Consider the following 13144-nt stretch of genomic DNA (forward strand, 5'->3'; position numbering starts at 1 on the left):
GGCAAGTGAAGTAACCCTCTCTTAATTGTTGTTGTTGTGCTTATGTTGCTCTACCCAGATGCTCAGGACAAGCTGCATTTCCCAGTTCCTTTTCTCATAGGGTTGTAGAATGGTTTGGGTTGGAAGGGACCTTCAAAGCTCACCCAGTGCCACCCCTGCCGTGAGCAGGGACATCTTCACCAGCTCAGGTTGCTCAGAGCCCCGTCCAGCCTGGCCTGGGAGTCTCCAGGGATGGGGCATCCAGAACCTCTCTGGTCAACCTGGGCCAGGCTCTCACCACCCTCAGTGTAAAAAATGTCCTCCTCATGTTTAGCCTGGATCTCCCCTTCTTTCATTTAAAACCATCAATCCTTGTCCTGTCATAACAAGCTCTTCTAAAAAGTCTGTCCCCATCTTTCTTATAGGCCTCTTTTAAGTACCGAAAGGCCACAAGAAGGTCTCCCCAGAGCCTTCTCTTCTCCATGCTGAACAACCCCAGCTCTCTCAGAAATGAAATTCAGTTTTGATTCCAGCTGCTTCAGTGCTTGGTATTTCCACACAGATGTGGTTCCTTCTGTCTCCCTTGGTGGTACCAGCAGCACTCACACTGGAAGATGAATTCAGGTGGAGGCTAACCCTTGTGAATGACAATCTGCGACTAAAGATACAACTTCAAAACTTTCCATGCATCTAATCTCAGATGTATTTATCCTTTCCAGAGAGCCTGATTAAAGAAGGGAAGAGTTGGTACCCAGAGCTCCAGCATCCAACACACTTGGCCTCTCAGTCTTGTGAATGTGTCGGTGTTGGTGGGTGAGATGCAGAGCCAGTAACTCCCAGAAACATGGTGAGGCCAAGATCATCACCTAGCTCTGTGCAGAGGCCTCACATCTTCATCTATGGGAGATGTGTTTCTCAGTCCCAGCTATAAAGGTTGATGCCTGGGCTCAGACTGCACATATGACTCATGCTCTTAGCTCCAGAGGCTTTTAATTCAATCCCAGGTGTGCTAACCACTGGCCATCATCCCCAACACATGCAAGATGGCTGTATTAATCTAGTTACAACATAGAAAGGTAGAACAGAGTCATTTCTCAGTAATGAATCACAGTCATGGAGATTTGAACATGAGGATTAGAAAGCAAAATAGTCGGATTTCCTGTGTGTCTCATTCTCCAGCCCAGCACAGATTCAGACAGGAGAGAGATTTCTTTTTGATCACTAATAACAGGGGCAGATCATGCACCTCTTCCTGTCGACTGTGCCCTGGCTTGGATAGTGGTGACCACATAATGCCATTCAGGATTGGTGTTGGAAGCGACTATGGCACCGGTGTGTCTTTTGTCAGGCACATGGAATCATGGAATCATTTTGGTTGGAAAAGACCTTTAACATTATTAAGTCTGACCGTTAACCTAACACTGCCAAGTCCACCTTTAAGCCATGTCCCTAAGAACCTCTATGCATCTATGCATAAAACATCTGCTACTACCTCAGAATTATTTAGACATAAACCTAAGGACTTTGATGAACTAAAGGCTCATTACAAAATGTACAGCTCAGAAGTTGGTATGCCTAAATTAAACATCATGGGTCCAGCTTGACCATCACAGAGAAGGTTCTTCAGGAGCCCTGCTGCAGAAGGAATAAGGACATACCCAAGGACCTAGTTACCTTTATAAGAACACAACAATGTATTGCTTTTTCTAGAACTGAATAATGAGCAACACAGTAATCTTATTAAAAAGGACTTTAAGGGCATGACCAGCTGCCTTCAGTGTCAAGCATGACAGTCCTTGGAAGTGCTTAGTCACACTTTAACTCCTGTTATTATTTTCCAAGCCTGTATTTAAGTCAGACAGAAATGTGGCTTTTCATCACCCAGTGTTATATGCCAGCATGTTTAACCATAACCATCCCACAACAGCAGAAGAGCAGGTATTGCACCTTCTTTCTTTAATGTGAAACACACAGGCTGTCGAAATTGTCTCAAGTTTTAATATTATTGTTGCCTTCAAAACATCTATCCCAGGGCCAGCCTTTGCACTTATGTCCCTCTGACACATTAGGTGGAGAACTATCCTGAGAAGATTGTCTTTACTATTAATAGCTATCACAGGATTGTGGAACTGTAGAGGCTAATAAAGCAGAGAGACCTCTGGGGGTAAACACACAGGAGAAAGAGGAGAGAGGAAACTCTTGAATGTGCCAAAGTTTAAGGTGGCAATTTGTTTCCTAGATAGTGTCACTCAGTCCTAGCCAAGGGCTATTCTTTAGATCTTACAAGGCTGAAGATGTAGGAATGAGGCCAACAGGTATGGAAAATTACAGTGTTGGAAAGGGGGAAGAAGATATTAAACACACCCAGAATGGGATGCAGGTATGGGAGGAACTTGTATTTATATTCATAAGTAACAGACAAAACTTCAGTGTCACCGTATGTTTGGAATCTGTACTGAGTAAATCCCCTCTGCTCTGAATGTTTTTGTTGCTCTAGCAACTAAAGGGAGGGAGAGAAAGAAAAAGAGAAGGGGGGACAGAGGGAAGGAGGGGAAGAGATATCCTAACTGAGATTAAAGTCCAGAAAATCAGAAAAGGGAAAAAGTAAACTGGAAGAGCTACCGGAGTTCTGGGAAAGAAAAAAAAAAGGGCGGGGTATGGAGGGAAATATATATATACCTAAAACCAGCAGCAAATTCTCAAAAATATAAAAAAATAATAGCTTTCAAATTAGTATTTTCACAGCTGCAGGCTACAGAGTTTATTGCTTGCAGTATGAAACCTAATGATGTGATGGAAAAAAAATTCTGAAATCTCTTCCACCCAGCCCTAGACAGACTGACAGCCTTAGAGATCAATGTCCATTATTAACTTGCTGGCTTCATGCACAGCAAGGCAGATCATGAACTTCTCTGGTTCTCTTCAAATTTGCCTTAATTGGATCACCTACAGGATGAGACGATAATTTAGCATGTAGGTCCAGTCATGTCTTCATTGCACCCCTGAGCCTAGAACAAAGCCTCTGGTTAGGAGGATGTGGACATCTAAGCAGTGAGATGTGCTGAGATTATCTGTCCATGTCTCAAAACCCTCTGATCACACAAGAGAAGGCAACCGATCTAGTCACTATTGATCTGAACTGTCTCCAAGATTGTGGCATAAAAGTGAAATGCCCGTGTCAGACTCTTTTTGAAGGAATCCTAATGAGACATCAAAGGGAAAAGACCACATGGGCCACTCTTCTGCCTCCAAACCATTCTCCTTAGGGTCTTAATCTAACCCTACTGAAAGCAGTGGGAGTTCTCCATAATTTCAGTTGGTGCAGTATCAAATGTACGTGGACAGAAATGGGATCACAGACCACAGGTGGTGCATTTCTCCCCCTGACCATCACTCAGAAACCTTGTCCTTACACAGGCACATTCTCCACCAAAGTTTCCTACTGGAGTTTCCTTCTAGAAAATCAACAAAGGTCTTGGTTTTTCTGACAAACTGAGCTTTAAAAAGAATTTAAGCCATCATATGAAAATTTCACATAATTCAGTTTGCAGAAGTAACTAGAAGAGCTATGAAGAGTTTAAACTATCATTTAGAGGGGTTCAGACTATTCGCCGTTTAGAAACTGGTTTCTCAAAGGAAGAAAGAAGCAGCTGTCACCCAGTCAGTGAGAGAACCAGGGTCACTTTTATTGTTTAGCTACAACACCCCCTGCCAGCAGAAGTCTCCATCCTGCAATGCCCGGCTTTGCTTTGGTGGCCCCATGTATCAGTTAGTCCCTGTGGTCTCATCTCTGGCAGTGACTTGTTTGAACCTATTGAGCAGAGTGTCAGAGTAATGAGGCAGGAGTTGTCTGTGCCGTCGCCGACTCCACTATCTCACTCAGTATCAGGAGCGAAAAAATGGCTGCTGGGTTTTTTAATGGTCTTGCAGAAACCTTGTCGATAACAATTCTTTACTTGAGTTTGCTGGAAATTACAGCCGTCTCCTCCGTTCAGCTCCATTTCTCAGCTTTTTGCAATTCTGCGGGAAACAGTTTTGAAACAGCTTCTCTGGCTTCAGGAATAAAGAATAATGGAAAAAAAAGCAGAAATTTGTCAGTGTCGAACACGCCTTTCTCTCTCTTAAGCAGCAATAAATGACACTCTGGTTTCTTATCTCTCATTCCCCTGTGTTAATATTTAGGAGTCAGGAATAGCAAGATGGTCTCTGGTTCTCCTTTACAACTTTGGATTTATTCTGTGATCCCAGCACACTTCTGATTCCCTGACAGCAGCAAACTTCCACACGTCTCATCAGCATCCTGTGACATGGGGTAATCTCAAAGAGATGCGCAGCTGAAATCCTGCTTCTACCGTGTTTCCACTGAGCCGAAATCAGCACGGCATCAGCACAACCTATTCCCTGCAGTACCTTCCCCAGGTCCCACACTGGGCCACGCGATGCTGCAGAAGTCTCTTGATCTCACGCAAGATGCAATAATTGCCTAAAATCCCCTGATGCAGCTGAGCCTGTGCTGGGCTCCTTCCCTCCTGCAAGAGTTTTCTCTGCTGTTGTTAGCAGCTATTTTTTTCCAATGTTATGTTGCACTTAGAAAAAAAAGAAAATGAAAAAAAAAAAAGGCAGAGAGCTTGGCTGTGAACTGCTGGTTCATTTAGTGCAAAATCAGTTTCAACTGAAGCTCATATGAAGTCACTCAGGTGCCAGAGACTCAGCTGGTTTGGGTTTTGCCCAGCAAGAGGATGAGGGGCAACAGACACAGACTGAAGCACAGGAGGTTCCATCTGAATATGAGGAGAAACTTCTTTCCTTTGAGGTACCAGAGCCCTGGAACAGGCTGCCCAGAGAGGTTGTGGAGTCTCCTTCTCTGGAGACATTCAAACCCACCTGGACACATTCCTGTGTGATCTGCTCTGGTGAACCTGCTTCAGCAAGTGGGTTGGACGGGATGATCTCCAGAGGTCCCTTCCAACCCCAGCCAGTTCTGTGTTTCTGTGATTCTGTAATTCTGTGTTCTTCCTTTGACTTAAGTGGACCCATGCCATATTACACCAAGTACAGCCCTGCTTTTGTGTATTTGACTCATTTCTCTTCTAGATTTTGTGCTGGCCATCTCCTGAAAAGAGATTTTTCTTGCAAGATATTCTTATTTAGTGCTTCAGGTAGAGATAATCTCTGCCCTTTAGTATTTTACTGGTACCCAAAACTGTTGCAGGCACCTCCCACCACAAATGGAAAGAGCTGGACTCACTCTCACACACCTTAACAGCTTCAGACAGGCAGTAAAGGAACCTGTGAGGTAAAGCTGTTACCGCCAGCAGTGCATCAGTGTGGTGGCCTGGTCATTTGTTGAGGGCAGGGATCTGAGGGACAGGGATGGCCAACCTCAAATGTGGCAGCTCTATTGTGGGTTTAGGTAATGCGGAGAACAGTGCTGCTCCAGACATGACAGAGAGAAGACAGAAAAGTCCTGCATCATCAACCTCAGCCAACAGTGCAGCATGAGATTTTCTTCTGTTCTAGATGCAGCAATCATAGTGTGGGTTGGACGGGACCGTCAAAGGTCATCTAGTCCAACCCCCCTGCAATGAGCAAAGACAATGAGCCAGGAGGAGCAGTTTGGGAGTAGAGTGCCCACAAAACATCTACCTAGAAATGTTAGTGCCACACGTGAGATCCAGAGTAGTCACTGACAGGACAAAATGTGAGAAGAGTATGAATTTCCGTACAGGTTCAGTGAAAAATGGAAAAAGGAGAAGGACAAAATACATGCTGGTGGGATGGCCTGGAAAGGCAGGAGAGGGCTGGAGAGCAGTGTCTTGGGGAAGGCCTGGGTGCAAGGAGTATGGAATACATTAAAAAAGCTACCTGGAGAGAAGTATTGCCTTGCAAGGGTCCTTAGGTGATGCTCTGTGCCTGCCATAGAGGGGAGAAGCATCCAAAAGGTGGCAAGTGGTGGAAGGTAGGAATGGGATTCCAGAAGAGGGCAAGGGAGAGGTGATGAGGAAGGGATTTGGCATGGAAAGCACAGGCAGACACATTTATTCAGCAAGAAAATCTCAGTGGATGCTTAGGAAGCAAAGAGGAAACAATTCCAGGAGAAACACTGTCTAGAAAACAACAAAATAACTGCCTCCAAATCAAAGAGATTTCAGAGACTGTGAATGACAGGACTCAACAAAAGTTTGATTTTTGTATGAATAAGTTCACCTCGTTTTAAGCTCCCAGGCTGAAACAACAGCTACTGTCAAGACCTGTCAAACCCTCCCTCCTGTCCTCCAGCTAGCAGGCTGAACACAACACCTTTGAATGTCATCTCAGCCCATGCAAAGCCAAAAAGTGCCAAAGACCGTTCACTGTCTGTGGACTTCTGAACATTAACCAACTTTTAAGCTCAACACAGTCAGTCTCTCTAATTTTAAAACTAGTTGCCACACAGAAGATAAAAATTGAGAACTCTTTGCCTCATCTTTTATTCTATGTTTCTTCCTGAGTTGCTCCCTCGGACAGGGACATACACCTCATAAAATTTCAGGCATTACATCCTGGATCCCAGTTATTTTCTTAACAGGGTTAAGCTCAAACCTTTATTAGGCAAACTGAATCCAACACACACATGTTGCCAGACAAATTGAATTTGCTTTCACTCAGTTAATTAGGATAAGCTTCCATTCTCACATCAAATATTTTGCATTCACATGCAGGTGTGGTCACCTCTTCTGCTTCCTGCAATTGTCAGTGTAAGACCAGTGGATTCCTAGACATATGCCCCATGGCTTTTCTGTGGTTAATTCAGACCCACCTCCTGGTTCTCACAAGACTCTTCTAGACACCTGTTGGAAAGAGCATCTCTGTTGTAATTGTCACATCTCAGCCTTAAAAAACAAAATGAAAACAAACAAACAAACCCCAACAACAACCAAAAACCAACAACGACAAAACTATACAAAAGTAAACTAAACAACAACAAGACAAGAAAGTTGTCAAATAAGAAAATATATTTTATCATCTCATCCCAAACAAGCAGATAGCTTTGACTCTCTTGTAGGCCACCAAAGATTAGGTCAGGAAATCAGAAACAAGCAGTGGAGTAGAGAACATCCATCCCAGGACTTGGTGGTGCTGCGGTTGCTAGCTAATCAAAAGAGAAAGCTTTTTGTGTGCTCTTGTACCCCTAGCTCGATAGCAGGGGTAGACACGCATACCTGTCTTTCAATGTGCTTCATTATTTGCAGATGCAAAGAGCCACACAAACATGATTTTTTAATTATTATCATAAGGTTCCTGTATCCTGGATTCCAAGCCAGTCATAGAGAGCGGTTGTTCAAAGATGGGAGCTCAGCTGGGAGCAAACACCTTTCCTTTTCAAATTTTTTCAAATTAAATCTTCACCTTTTTCTCCTTCCCCTCTGCTCTGCCCTGGTGAGACCACACCTGGAATATTGTGTCCAGTTGTGGCCCCTCAGTTCCAGCAGGACAGGGAACTGCTGGAGAGAGTCCAGCACAGGGCAACAAAGATGCTGAAGGGAGTGGAGCATCTCCCGTGTGAGGAAAGGCTGAGGGAGCTGGGGCTCTGGAGCTGGACAAGAGGAGACTCAGGGGTGACCTCATTCATGGTTACAGATATATAAAGGGGGAGTGTCAGGAGGATGGAGCCAGGCTCTTCTCGGTGACAACCAATGATAGGACAAGGGGTAATGGGTACAAACTGGAACACAGGAGGTTCCACTTAAATATGAGAAGAAACTTGTTCCTGGTGAGGGTGGCAGAGCCTGGCCCAGGCTGCCCAGGGAGGTTGTGGAGTCTCCTTCTCTGCAGACATTCAAACCCGCCTGGACACCTTCCTGTGTAACCTCATCTGGGTGTTCCTGCTCCGGTGGGGGGATTGGACTGGATGAGCTTTCCAGGTCCCTTCCAATTCCTTCCAATTCCTAACATTCTGTGATTCTGTGATTCTCCCCTTCTACATTCTGTGGACCTGAAGTTCAATATTATTTCTTTTAGCTGCACAAAGGTCTGCAGAATGAGGCCATACTCCCTCAACAACTTAGCCCACTTCTTTCAAGTTAGATGCAAACACACAGGAATCTAAAGCGCTGCAAAAGCTGATAATTAATCAGAGATATTTGATTATACCAAGGTCCCAAGAACATCCTTACCTAGCAGCAACCTTTGTCTTTCAACATATTTTCCATGTGTTTTCCTCTGAATCTGTTAAGTTCATGCAGCTTCTTAATCAAATCACCAAAAATGTGTTGAACAAAATAATCAGCTTGTGATTACATTTTAAGGAATAAATAGCACATGACCACATTAATCACTCAGTACACCCCGGGTGGGTGGCTGATTCCCAAGGACTCTTGATAAAATCTAGAAAGCGCTATATTTTTCCTTGAATGCAGTAGCCTTCAACCAAATCAAATGGATTTTTTTCTCACATCTAATTTGTTAACACTGCAGATCTCAGAATAAAATTGACAATGCTACTAATAACAGCATTTTAAGGTTATTATCCTCACTGAAGTCCTATAGGATTTTATTAGAGCTAATGCAATTCTTCCAGACTCTAATGATAAAAATTCAAATCATCTTACGTGTGTATGATTGCCATTGCTGTACTTATTGGTTTCCTTAAATACCAAAATATATCAAGCAGGAGAAAGAGATCATTTCAGCAGTTAGATTTCCTCTAAAACATCATATTAACCATGCTCTAGCATACCTCTAAGACAGATGGGTTTAAATCTGGGGAGGCAAAAGCAGGAAAGGTCAGGGAATGGGCTATTGCAAACTACTCGGTGATCAATTCTGGCTGAAGATGGCTTTTTAGTTCACATACTACATAAAATCCCTGCCTCCATTGCATTTTGTTTTGTTATGCTCACTACTTGTCCCATTATGCAATGTAGTCTCAAGAAGTGCACCCTACTGATTGTGACTGCTTTACTAATATTCTCAGCAAGGCAAAGTGTTCAGTTGTTGCAGCACAGTGGGTGGAGGGGGGATATAATCTTCAAAAATAGATCCTCAAGTCTTTTCTTAGATTGGAAAAAAATTTCTCAAAAAAGAAAAGAAAAGAAAAAGAAATCCAAGCTACCACACACTCCCTCGTTCGTCTGAAAGCGATTTGTTGGCAAGAATAGAAGTTTGGTTTCCAAGGTACAGTGGAAGAGCATAGAGACGGCCTGAGTTATGGGATAAATATGCCATATTTCTCAGTTACACAAGGTGCTGTAGCTAAGGGAGATGCAAAGGGGGTACGAGGATGAAGCCACTTGCCAAAACTGCCCGAGAGCATTTTGTATGTAGTGCCTTGTGTGAAAAAGTGGAGTACAGGTGTGACTCACCCTGACAAGACGCGTGCCAGCCGCTCCGCAGCGTATGGATGAGACACTGCAAGTCTAAGAAATACTCTACAGCTTGCTCAGATAAAAACCCATCTGCCAGCTGCCCATTGCATGGGGACAGGCTTCCTCCAGCTTTCGTGGAGGGACTCAGTAGCACTTGCCTTGCTCGTGATCCTTCAGTAGATCCGAAGCCTGCAGGAGTTTCTGGTAGTGCTGGTGCTTTGGCTGCGAAAATCAGTATTCAGAGACCTTCACTCCTGCAAGGTCCTTCAGAAACACAGCCAAAGCTACCAAATGTTCCAAGGGACAACCCTTGTCAGGGAGGGCTGTCACACTCACCCAGGGCTAGGGGAGGGATGGTGAAAAGTTGGGTGTAGGTGGTTGAAACTAAGAGCCTTGGGGTGGCTGTGTCCTATAGAGCCCCTTGCAAGATAAGGTGGATTTCATTTCACTTTGCAGAGACCAAACCCGATGGCTCTGATGGTCCTGCTGAGCCTGGTGTGAAGCATTTGAGGTTACAAGAGAAGGGTCTGGATGAGAAGCCATTTCCCATAATGAGATGCTTTGTCAGGCTCACAGCCCATGGTGGAATGGGTTTCACAAAGGCAAGAGCCTTCTCAGAGCTGTTTTCCACTGAGATGCCTGTTCTCCTGCCCAACCTGCAAACCAGAGTCTCTTAGATGGATGATAATCCACTCTTCAGGGGTTGGGGTCAGACCTGCCTGGACTTCCTGTTGTAGCTTGGTCTTTGCCATTTCTCCATACAAGGTCCTCCTTTTTGCTCCTGTGGGCCCAGAAAGTCCTGGAATGCAACTGCAAAGGGGACATCACCACTGCAGATGGCAGGTGAAGCTAAACCAGAGTGCGAATGAGCCAGGAAGGAGAGGTGAGAAAGCAACACAAGGGCTGGAGAGGAGATAGTGGTGTCGTTCAGGCTGCCATGCCCAGAGTATCCCTGCGAGGACTCCAGCACAGGTAGTAAAGTCCAGATTGACTCTGTTGAGAGTTGTTTCGTGCAGTGTGGAGATGTTCGGTTTGTGACCCAGATTTTTTTGCCAAGTCCTTTCTCCAGACACTGTTTTTAGCATAAAATAATTGCTTTGTCTATCAATCAGCTTCATTGATGTTGAACTCTTACCCTTACTTGGATATTGCCTACAAGCGGATACATGACAATGGGTAACGGCCCCTCCATTTCATCTGAACTTTTCTTCTTCAAGAAGAAGAGATCTCAGATCTTCTTTGTCCAAGAAACCCCTCAGCCTGCATTTCCAGTCTTTTGATATCTTCCATATTTTGACCTATACAATTGACAATTGTACCAGAGTGCAATTCAAAGTAACCTGCAAGAAGCTTTTGGGTGCATTGTAGGTTATTTAGATAAGGGCGTATCTGGGTCTTGCTCACAGACAACGTGAGCTTCTGCTCAAGCTAGTGATGATGTAATGGACGGCAAAGGGCGAGAAGATGTCCAGGATAACAGAGAAAGCAACCAGAAGATACTCATATATAAATATTTTCTTCTCCTGTTATAACCGTAAGTACCTTTGCATTCCTATTTTACCACATAAAACCTCTGAGCCCTGGAACTTTTGTGTTTTGCCAGGAGGGCCCAGCTGGAAGTGTCTACAAACTTCTGTGATGAGGCGGGGAAAGACACCAGCTTTCTGTGTCCTTGCAGTGTGTCCTTGCAGCCTGCAGGAGTCACAGGGGGAAGGACAAGTAGAATGAAAGAAAGCAAGACCCAGATATACCCTTATCTAAATGACCTACAATCCACCCAAAAGCTTCTTGCAGGTTACTTTGAATTGCACCCTGGTACAATTGTCAATTGTATAGGTCAAAATATGAAGGATATCAAAAGACTTACCATGTCTCCAGCTAAAACCATAGCCCAGAATTCCCCCAGCTCAGAGAAAACCAAGCCAGACAGGGCTTAACCCAGACACTTGCCTGTTGGACTGGACATCCATCCCATAAGTCTGGAGCTGCTCCTGCCCAAGCATCCAAGCCCTGGTCTTGCTGGAGACCCAGTGCTGGCACTAGGAGGCACAGAAGCTCCCTGCAGAGTCAGTTTTTGGAGCAGGGTCAGAGCAGCCCTTGCACACTACCTTGGGGACAGCAGGTATAACCCATTCCTTAGTGCATGCCATAACCCCTGTTACATGCCATGATTCCTCTCCCTCCAGCCCCACAAGTCAATTTTGCCTTGTATGGGATTCAGCTTCCAGAGAAAGTGACTTCGGCTTTAGGCTTCCTGCTAGGTCTCTTTTGAGCAGCTCAAGGCAAGCTCCCTACATTCCACAAAGGCCCACATCTCTCCACATGCCATACAGGTGCTGTTTTCTTTGTTCCTCCTTCCCCACCTCTCTCCTGCTCCTCATTTCAAATTATTTTAATATATTCCATCCATTTGTCTCCCTCCTGTTAGCGTTACTGTAAGTCTTGCCATTGGATGCTCATGCCCGTCCAGAGCAGACAGGGCACGGGAAGTCATGATGGATCCCCCCACTTTGAGTGCATGAACAGCACTTCGATCCAGGCATCACCGACAAGCAGACCTGACTGAAATCAGCCCTGCTGTGAAAAATGAGAACTGTGCTAGGTTCCACCTTCTCAGGAACTAAGGAATGTAGGCTGTGTCTGATCAGGTGCTAACAGTACCAGCCCAAGCTGGAACTAGACAAAACCAAAACTGTCATGGCTGCACAGCTGCATATATACCAAAGGTGCAGGTAACTACAAGTTCATCACATTATGCTACAAAAATGTGCAGCTCCCCATGAGTCTATTGAGCTCTTTTAGACATCATCAGCCTGCACAACAGTGATCTTCCCCTTGAGCACGATCATCTCTCGGGGTTGCTCCCTGAAGATGAGAGACCTGGCATCTGATATCTAGAATGAGGTAAGCAATATTTTACATTGGGTTAAAAGTATATTGTATGCTAACGATGTTTATATGTATCCAGCTATAGCTTAATTATTAGGTGTGTAGTAAACAGTAGAGTGTTTGATCATTGTCTAAACCACTGTCTAAATTGTTGTCTAATCACCGTCTAAATTACCATTTAAATAATTGTTAAATCGTCAAATCATTTTCACTAACATTTAATTATTGCCTAATCACCATTGGATTACCATTTGCTTCTCATCCAATCATCGATTACCATTTGATTATTCTTAGTTCATTACTAAACCATTTTAGTTAACCTCACAATGATTTCTCTTAATAATTCACCTGTGGCAGAAGTCTCAACCACAAAATGAGGAGACACATTAAGCAAAGCAGCTATGGTGCATTTAGCCCTAAAACCCCCAGCTGTCCCCAAATGTCACCACGCTTTTACACCATGGAACAGGTTGCTACTATCGGTCCTCCATTGAAGCTGAGCTGGAAATGTGTGTGATTCACAACACAGATAGCATCTAACCATTGGGTTATTTTCCTTTAATAATCCTTTCCTGAACCAAACTATTTTTCCTTTCTGTGTCCCCACCCCTCATCCTGCTTCCGCAAATAAAGGCATTTCCTACTGCAGCCCAGGGAACACTCCATCCCTGCACTGAAATTTCCTACAGCCCGCACGGCGTTTGTCCTCTGAAATGCCTGAATATGTATGAAAGCTTTCATAAAGCTGAATTGCTCACAGAAAAACTAGGGGCAAAGATCAACAAGCTGTTGTAAAGTCAGCCAACACATAGTTGAGTCGGCTTTTCTCCTTGTTCCCTGCCAGCATTTGGTGCAACCTCTGCAGGGTGTAGGGTGGGGAGTGGAGGAGGAGATGGGGACAACGCTGTGTTGAAGCAATGGTCTGTCTC

Source organism: Columba livia, chromosome 2 (assembly GCF_036013475.1).
Source record: "Columba livia isolate bColLiv1 breed racing homer chromosome 2, bColLiv1.pat.W.v2, whole genome shotgun sequence".
In the NCBI taxonomy this organism is placed as follows: Eukaryota; Metazoa; Chordata; class Aves; order Columbiformes; family Columbidae; genus Columba; species Columba livia.